General features: G+C 39.4%; 1 long non-coding RNA gene across 1 annotated transcript; it reads left to right on the plus strand.

Annotated features, from left to right (window-relative positions):
• The first annotated feature begins 286 nt into the window (after positions 1–286).
• LOC116221356 lies at positions 287–1,947 on the plus strand. The gene is made up of 3 exons (XR_004164076.2): positions 287–430; positions 801–1,151; positions 1,677–1,947. It is a non-coding gene; the product is annotated as an uncharacterized LOC116221356 (long non-coding RNA).
• Positions 1,948–9,731: the final 7,784 nt, after the last annotated feature.

Below are 9,731 nucleotides of genomic sequence, written 5' to 3' on the forward strand. Positions count from 1 at the left end.
GCCTCAGTTTCCTGTTCTTAGCTGACAGGAGGGTCACCTGGTTCCTTAGTTAGAAGTTGTGTCTACTTGAATCAAATAAAACATACATCAACAGTGACTTCCTGCCACAGGTTTCACCCTCAACTACATTCACACATACATGTATACGCTTGTGCACATACACACAGGCACACATACACATGTCTGGTCTTAAAGTGATAGACAACTCTGCTTAATGGAAACGACCTGTCAGATGGCAGACGCTTGCAGCTCTTGCATTTGCAGGCCTGGTGGTTTGTCTGCTGGTCAATCTACTTCCTGTGATTGTTTTTTTTGCACGTAATGTATCCCCATTCCTCACCCGTAAGCACAGTCACAGTATAGTGAACCATGGACGCTACAGGGAGAATGAAAAGAATCCTTCTCTTGTTGCATGTTCTCTTCATGTCGGGTAAGGATGAAGTCTGTCTCTATGTCTCTCTGAATATGCCTGTGAAGTGGTAGACAAAAGTTTGTTTACAGTAATACCCCTTTGGTAAGGTTATTGCCTTATGATTATGGCTGAGACAAATTAAGTGTCAAAAACCGACACATCAGAACAGAGACTTCCAAAGTAAAGAAAATACATAGCTACTATAGCTGCAAGCACTCGTATGATTAAAATACAAAATGTCCTATAAAGTACGATCAGGAAATCACAATAATATTTGAAGAGTAATAGTTCATGCTCAAATGTCAAATGTGACTTTTGGGATGTCACAATGTGAGATATGTTTCATTTACGACTATTCATTTTCATTGTCCTCTGCTCCGGTGAACAGGTATGAGTTCTACAACCATGGTTAACATCTCTTCAAGTGTGGGCAAGAATGTCCGTTTACCATGTGTTGTGAAGTCAGACAATATCTTCGTTGTCCAGATACAATGGCAGAATCAGGTGGGTCATCACCAGGAGGAACAAATCGTGGTCTACAATCCAACTCATGGGGAATACAAATCACCAGGTCACAAGGGAAGACTAAGAGCCAATCAAAATCCTTCAAGTGGTCGGCCAGAGAGCTTTCATTTGGACCTGGAGGATCTGGAGCTACAGGACAGTGCTCTTTATGTGTGTGACATCAATACTTCCCCATCTGGAACCATCAGACAATATGTGAATTTGCAAGTCAAAGGTAAACAGTTCTCTTGAATGCACGTTTCTGGAATCGCCTTGATTGTATTTCTCGTTCAGTTACTGTAAGGTAATTTACAATACTACCAGTCTTATCCATCAATGTCCATGATTCTGCCATAATTAAAATTACAATTACAACTACAATTTTTGGGATTACCTAGCTCTGTGGAGCTTCTGCACATACAATACATAAATACAATACATGCAATACAATATAATACAATATTTATTTATTTTCTAATACTGACCGGCAGTCTATACATTATCCCACTTATTATATGCTTTCTTGCCAAAACGATAAGACATTCCTCCAAAAATATCTCTTTCAATTGATCGTGTTGCAGTTTCATCGCTTCTGATGAGAAAAACAAATTGTTCTTTGTTCAATTGTATGTCAATATAGCTTGTTAAAATTAACATTGGCTATGTACATGATGAAGATCACCTACATCAACCGACACTTTGGAAGAAACAACAACAACCTTTGAATGACTTGTCTCCTCCATTATTTACTCATTGATAGGTGAAGAGGATAGAAGTATACCTGCACATCTACCGACAACAACGGTGCCTGCCAGTCTTAGCTCAAGGCCACTTGAGAGGACAACACACCGTATCCAACCAGGTCAAGTAACTTTACTACATGCACACATACATATATAGGCTTTTCAACAAATGTGTACTGATACTGACTACTACTGATACAGACTATACATTGTCCCACTTATGGTTAATATATGGCACAATACAATGCAATACAATAAATACATACCTACATACATGCACACATACATACACACATACACACATACATACATACATACATACATACGTACATACGTACATACATACATACATACATACATACATACATACATACATACACACATACACACATACACACATTCATACATACATACATACACATGCACGTTTCTAGAATCACCTTTTCTAGAGATTTAATTTCTCTTTCACTTACTGTAAAATCATTTACAATTCTACCAATCTTATCCATCAATGTCCATGATTATAATTACAATTACAATTACTGGGATTACCTAGCCAATTCCTAAAATAAATTGTTATTCGATATTCAACATTCTTTTTTTTATTTGTTTGATTGTTTGTCAATATAGCTTGTTAAAATTAACATTGGCTATGTACATGATGAAGATCACCTACATCAACCTACACTTTGGAACAAACAACAACAACCTTTGAATGACATGTCTCCTCTTACATTTACTCATTGAAAGCTGAAGAGGATAGAAGTATACCTGCACATCTACTGACAACAGCGGTGCCTGCCAGTCTTAGCTCAAGGCCGCTTGAGCGGACTACACTGTATCCAACCATGTCAAGTAAGTTAACTACATGCAAACATACATATATAGGCTTGTGTACAAATGTGTACTGATACTGGCTACGACTGTTGAGGACTATACATTATCCCACTTAATATATGGTTAATAGATGTGAAAGGCAGCATTGACCAAGATCCTGTCCATGGCATCTCAACAAGACCTTCCACTTGTTTGTTTTTTATCTAGTTCTAGTTAAAGGTGCAGTCCACCATTCTTATCCAATACACTCATGGTCCACTAGCTGCCCATCCTGTGTGTGTGTGCTCTGGGGTTTGTACAAAGTCCTGGATCTGTAAATGGGAAACAAACACAATGGTTTGGATAGAGCCTGTTACGTAGAGTGTTCTGTATGTCTTGTATGTATACATGTTGTAGGCCTACATGTATTGTGTTCTGTTTTGTGTTGTTGGTTTGTGTTGTTGTTCTGTCTCCTCCTCCTGTTTTCATTCTCCTACTTCACAGATGTGCACACCTGGTTCCAATCATCAAATCACCACATCTGTTCCAGATCTCCCATCAGCCATTCCCCTTTAAATAGTCCTTGTTTGTCACAAAGTGTTGTTGTTTTTGGGTTTGAGCTGTGGCAGAGCGCTGGTTGAGCGCTGGTTGAGCGCTGGTTGAGCGCTGGTTGAGCGCTGGTTGAGCGCTGGTTGAGCGTTGGTTGAGCGCTGGTTGAGCACTGGTTGAGCGGTCTTGGTTGATTTTTGCTGGTTTACTGATTTGTCAAACTATTTACTTGAGTTGTTAGCAGCCTACTTTAGTTTTGTCTTTGTTAATTATGTTGTTGTGTGCGAAGGGACAATGAGGATAGATAAGATACCCCGGGGTCTACATATTACACAAACGTAGGTTTACTTTTTGTTAAAACCCCAGGTTTGAGTGAGAACCACCCACTGTACTTTTGGGTGCTAAGCACCTGTCAATGGGGGGTGGGTTTATTTATGTTCTTTTCTTTGGTGCCACTGACAGTCCTTCTTGATCCCTGTGTTGCTTTCTGTAAATAGATACATTCTTTACTTCATATCGGGTCCTGGGTTTTGTGTGACTACACCCTTACTTTCCCAACCTGTTGCCTTATGTTACGTCCTACACTGAGCCACCAGGGGGCGTAACAGAGCCATTAATTTAGGAACACAAAAAAGAGGGGTGTAATTTGATTGGCACATGGTTTCTCTGCTGCAGGTACCTCTTTCGGAAGAGGTCAGTAACCCAACAGACACCGAAACATATGTAACCTCACCAAGGTCACTATTCCCCTGTGTTCCGGTTCTTACTTCCAAAGGAATGAATGAGTGGAGGAGACTGTGTACCACAATAAATATATCTTTAATAAGTAACTGATGGTTTAGATGGTTGATCTACACAAGGCAGACAGTGTAAATGAGACTAGACAAATGCCTATAATTGATAATGACGGTATGGTATTCACTGATAATCCAAATCGTAAAAGGAAAGAAGTACAGCCCTGTTCAGGGCAGACATTTAAGGGCGAGGGTAAGAATAGGTCAGTCGTGGCTAAAGCCCACCCTAGAGGTAAGCCTAACTAAAGGGTTTGCATCAAGTAGCCAATCTTGATACTAGACCACTACACACCACACCAACGGCAAGTCACAATGGCTATCCACTACACCACAAATCACACACTTCCCACTACGGCCCCTAGTAGCGGGCGTTGCACAGCACACACAAGTTGCAAGCGGATAAGGACTCCCCTCTATGATAGCCCCAGCCACGACTGACCCAAAGGAATAAAACAGAAAGAAAGTAAAACTCGCCAAAACACAAACAAGTAAACGGAAGGTGGTTTTACAGCAACACTATGCAGGCTAGTAGCTCAATTCAAGTGCTTGTCTTATCATAAATTAGCTATGGGAAAAACAGTGATATACAGTGTTCCTAGAACCAAAGGACAAAGAGCTATAATCATTATACACAGTAAATATTCAAATCACAATTCATTGTAGCCATTTCACAATTCATTGTACACAGTAAACATTCAATTCACAATTCATTAAAAACAATTCATTATATACAGTAAACTTTGAGCCATTTAATATAAAGACTGGTTCTTTTAAAATGTATTCCAAATACCTCATAAAGTCCCGCATGCGATGTTAAGACGCCAGTGTTCCAAATGCGTTGTAGGTGTGAAAACTACAACAAACGCAGTTGCTAATTAGATGCATTGCAACGCGTCTCATGCCACGGCATACACAACAGTGAAAACAATGAGTTACCTGTTCGTCTGTTAGAGGCAACACTTCACAATCCTACTGGCGTTATATTCCAACGAACAAGCAGATCCGTATTGTGCTTATTATTCACCGCCGACAGAGCCAAACCAAACATGCTGCGTTTGCCGCGTGAATGGCATTTAAAACAAATAGGAAGTGCGGGTCACTGTGAGCTACCGTGTAACGTCACGTCCCGTGCGCCAGACACAATCAGGTGACTGGCTGTACACCTGCTAAGGGCAACCCCTTCCACCCGTCACACATACAACATACCAAACACCATAGCAGGATTATACAACAACACTATTACGCTAACAGACATCGTTATTTTGTGGTTTTGTTGCAATTACTTTCTTCTCTTGTTCTTGTGTGCAATGTCTTTCCTTTCATCAGCTAACACAGTGACGTGAATCTGTTCATTTACATTTAATAGTATTATCCAAAAGAACCTACAGTACAGATATACACTTATTGTATTTATTTTATGTATGTACTTTTCATTTATTTACTTGGCATTTGTCCATGGGTGTCCAAAAACGTGACCTCAGTGTTTTGTCAACTTTGCTCTACCTGCTCAGCTACAGGAAAACATGTTTCACAAATAGATATGGTTTTTGGTTTAACATCAGCAGCCAAACCACAGCCTGAAACATGAACATCATGAACATTTTAATACCTCACCAGTGCCCCCTACTGTTGAATGTCAGTAATTAAATAGCCATCAGTGAACGTCCTGATTCTCCAGAATGCCTCATTCTGTGTCAAACACAAAATAGGGAGTAAATCAGTAAGAACACTGGTTTATTTAAACACATTTAGAAGTATGTAAAGAAGTAAATCAAGTATAGACAACTGATAGCTGTCATTGATGTCGCTTTTTATGCAATACTGAATGATGTTATGATGATGACATAGCCTATATTGCAAGACATGAGATGTATCTGTGCACCAGAGGTGTAAAAAGTACTGAAATGTTGTACTCAAGTAAAAGTACAATTACTTTGATGAAATTTTACTTAAGTACAAGTAAAATTACCCATCTAAAAATGTACTCAAGTAAAAGTAAAAAGTAGTTCATTTAAAATGTACTTTAAGTAAAAGTTACTTAGTTACTTTCAACAACTTGATCGGGGCTGCTCCTATATAGTGCAAAAAAGGACAAGGGGTCATAAATCCAATACAAAAACTAGTTATTTTTAATTAAAGGAAATCTTTAGAAATATAAGTGCAATGACATTAAACATGTCAAACATTAAACATTAAACTGTCAACACAACATTTAAGAACTTTTGGGAGGACATGTCAAGACATGAACCACATGACAGCTAAAATAAAAAAGTTAAAATGCCGCTGCCCACTATATTAAAACTTTGGTTACTTTACTTGTGTCCACCTTTAGAGCATTAGTCTACAAACTTCTTGTTGAGTTAGAGCAGCAGCTGATTTTCAAGGTGTGTAGAGTTCATCCGGGCTCGCTTTGCAGTAAACGGCAATCCAGCACAGCCGAAGAGTCACTCGCAGGCGGCCGAGGCAGGTAGGCCAGTATTGAGTTTCAGGGACAGTTTTTTGATATTCTGAAAGGAGTTCAGCAGATCCATATTGACTGAGACACAGGCTAGGTTCCCTTCTAACTCCCCTGTACCTTCTGGACTTCATTGAGGAAAAAAATCATCTTCATCTGATGAATGTTGTCCAACTTGCTTCAGCCCCTACCATCCGGTCAAGATGTTGTCTGACATAGACTAGACCTGTAGAATGACAAACAACAATTCTGACAATTAAGTATTGAGCTGCCATCAAGAGTGCATCTTAACACAGAAATAGCTATAAATAGCTACTTGAGATGACAGACCTACAGTATATATACAGAATGATAACATTATTTTCTATTTCTACATGCATCACAATTCATAATCCTAAATTCTTGCTAACCGAGACCCCTGAGCATGAACATGAAAGACGTGCACGTTGCAAAGCCACCACATCGTGATAAATTCGAGATAACGACATACACATTGACATTGACTTGTCCAACTGTCTGACAACGATGGTGTGCGCATTTACATCGTTCCTGTTTCAGGGCATGGGAGGCAGCCAAATGATTAGCCTAATATCAGTTTATGCGGTGTATCTTATTGCTGATGACTGATCTGCAGTTTTTAACACAATATGAGAGACTGAACATAATAATGCTATGAACTGAAACGAATGGAAGACAGGAATGGAATTATTATTAGTCTATTGGATGACGGCTGTTAACAGAAGGATGGGTACAGAAGGATAGGTACATGAGTGTATAGCTAGCCTAGCTAGCTAGCTAGTTGACGTTAGCATACTCAGGGTGGTTGCAAGTGCTAGCCAAAATGAGGCTACAAGTGCCATGACACGCATATTTTGCTTATTGTAGCAAAGCTAATAAACAACAAAAACGCTGTCTGAACTACTAATGGAAAGGGACAAATACTGTACTTACCAACACATGCTTGCGCAGATTTGAAGATTCATTTTTACAAGCAGAAAGTTCTGTCTGGCGGGGCAGGCACAGCTTACACAGCATTATATAGCTGTTGCCTCTTTTAGGTTGGAAGGCAAACTGCTTGCTGAGTTGTGGATACGGGGTTTCTTTAATTTTAATTTGCGGAAAGTTCGGTGCTTCAGCTTGTTGGTCGTCCGCAGCTTGTTGGTAGTCCGCACTATCATCTTTCTCCATCTCTATCTCTCGTGACTCGACACCGGCGGGCTTGCATCGACTCAATCATCCACTCTATGCAGCATCCACCACTGCAATGAGAATTGTCGTGTGCGATTCCCGCCTTTCGGTTTCCTTTCTAGAACTATGTTTTTTTTTTTACTCAGTAACGGATGTAATTTCCAATGTAGCGAAGTACAATACTTCAGTCAAAATCTACTTAAGTAAAATTACCGATTTTAAAAACTACTTAAAAATTACAAAGTACACAAAAAAACGACTCAATTACAGTAACGTGAGTAAATGTAATTCGTTACTTTACACCTCTGCCGTGCACTGCTTCAAACCCTGAGGGGTATGCAGTAATGAGGGTCAGTAGGCACGCAAGCAAAGAGCTCAGAGTTTGAGTCACATTAGTGCAACACATCTGTTCTGTCTATATGAAAGACCCAAGTCCACAGAAGCTCAACATCAAAACTCATCTTTCCTAACCAGTTTATATAATGTGTATATTCATATAGATTTTGTTAAAATTGCTTTATGTTTTTAACATCAGTGTTCTTATTGTTAAAGTTCTAAATTCATATATATATATATATATATTAATTGTGTAAGTTGCTTTGGATAAAAACGTCTGCGCTTCGCCTTAAGTTTAACTTTAGCCTTAACTTCAGTGTTTACACATCTGTGGTCCCAAGTGGCTGATTGAATATTTTTTATGTATTTTTTCAGAACACCCAAGGAGCGTGTATGATGAACAGAAGTTGTACTTGTACAATACCACACCTTTCTGTGCATAAATGTCAGCCAGGTGACTAAACAGGAAGGATTCTGATGTTTTTTTTTTACATCAAAGGCTCCATTGTTGGAGAGCAATCTATGACAGTGGACCTTTATTTCACTGTAAACTTTTATACTGTACATAACACAGTTCTCCAGTGGTATCAACTAACTCACCGATCCAATTTCAGCTTGGTTATTGTGCAAAGTCCTCTAGTTTCACCAGTGTTTCCGGTTGTAGTAGCTTGTATTCAACTTAGAATTAGCAAACTTCTAGACCTAATGTGTGGGAGACAAAGGGTCAGTGGAACTATGGAGTTAGTTCAAATAGAACTAACAACCTGAGGTTGTGCTTTTTACATTTACATTTACATTTAGTCATTTAGCAGACGCTTTTATCCCAAGCGACTTACATATGTGCGACTTACAATGTATACACATTTTACATTTACACTGATGGCACACTGCACATCAGGAGCAATTAAGGGTTCAGTGTCTTGCTCAAGGACGCTTCGACAGGGAATCGAACTAGCAACCTTCTGCTTACTAAACGACTTAGCAACCAGAGACATGAATGGAAAGTATCCTGTAGATGTACATATTAAGGTCAAGGTTGTGGTGAAATCGTGTTGATAACTGTGATAGTAATGAGAAATATGGTAAGGTAGTGGTAGTGGTACGATACTGCTGCTACTGCCATTGTTGGCACAGTGCAAGGCAGAGATCACATAAGTTCCTGTAACTGTGGTGTGTTCACTGTATAAATGGTGCTTTTTTTTTTTTATAGATGTTTTGTATATTCTATGTGTCATTTTATATGTGATGTTACGATTATGCCTTTTCTATGATTGTTAGCAGTCCTACTAATGATATTTTTGGTGAAATAAAGCAGAAGAGAACTCTTACATAGTCGATGTTTAGTGTATGTGTGTTTTTTCAAGTTTTATATAAATGTATTAGTATTGGAGCATTGGAGAAACCTACACTACACTGCAACATCCTGTCATACATACCAGCATGGATGTCCTGTCCATCAGAGGAGCAGGTAGAGTATCAAACTGAGATCAAACATGTCCATTGTGAATGTTCACCTTTTTTCCCGTTTTAGGTTGCAGACAGTAGGCGTATGCATATACTTGACAAGGGGCGTGAGTGTTTGTATAGGCCCTTTCCTACATAAAGACAAAGACGTGTCTGGATCTGAGCACTCATATGTCTAGCGCCATTTATGGTTAGCTATGGTTAACCAAAACACGAGGAGAGCCAGGGTTGGAATCTGATTTACAGTATAGCACAGAGAGTGACCACTCTAGCAATTGTCTATAAATGAACACAGACATGTCCATAACCAACCTGTTTAGGACAGAAATGCCCCTGTCTCTGTTCATCTGCCCCTTTCCATCTCTACACTGTCATCTCCATCTCTACACTGCCCTCTCTATTACTACACTGCCCTCTCCATCTCTACACTGCCCTCTCCATCTCCATCTCTACACTGCCCTCTCCATCTC

Source organism: Clupea harengus, chromosome 8, assembly GCF_900700415.2.
Source record: "Clupea harengus chromosome 8, Ch_v2.0.2, whole genome shotgun sequence".
NCBI lineage: Eukaryota > Metazoa > Chordata > Actinopteri > Clupeiformes > Clupeidae > Clupea > Clupea harengus.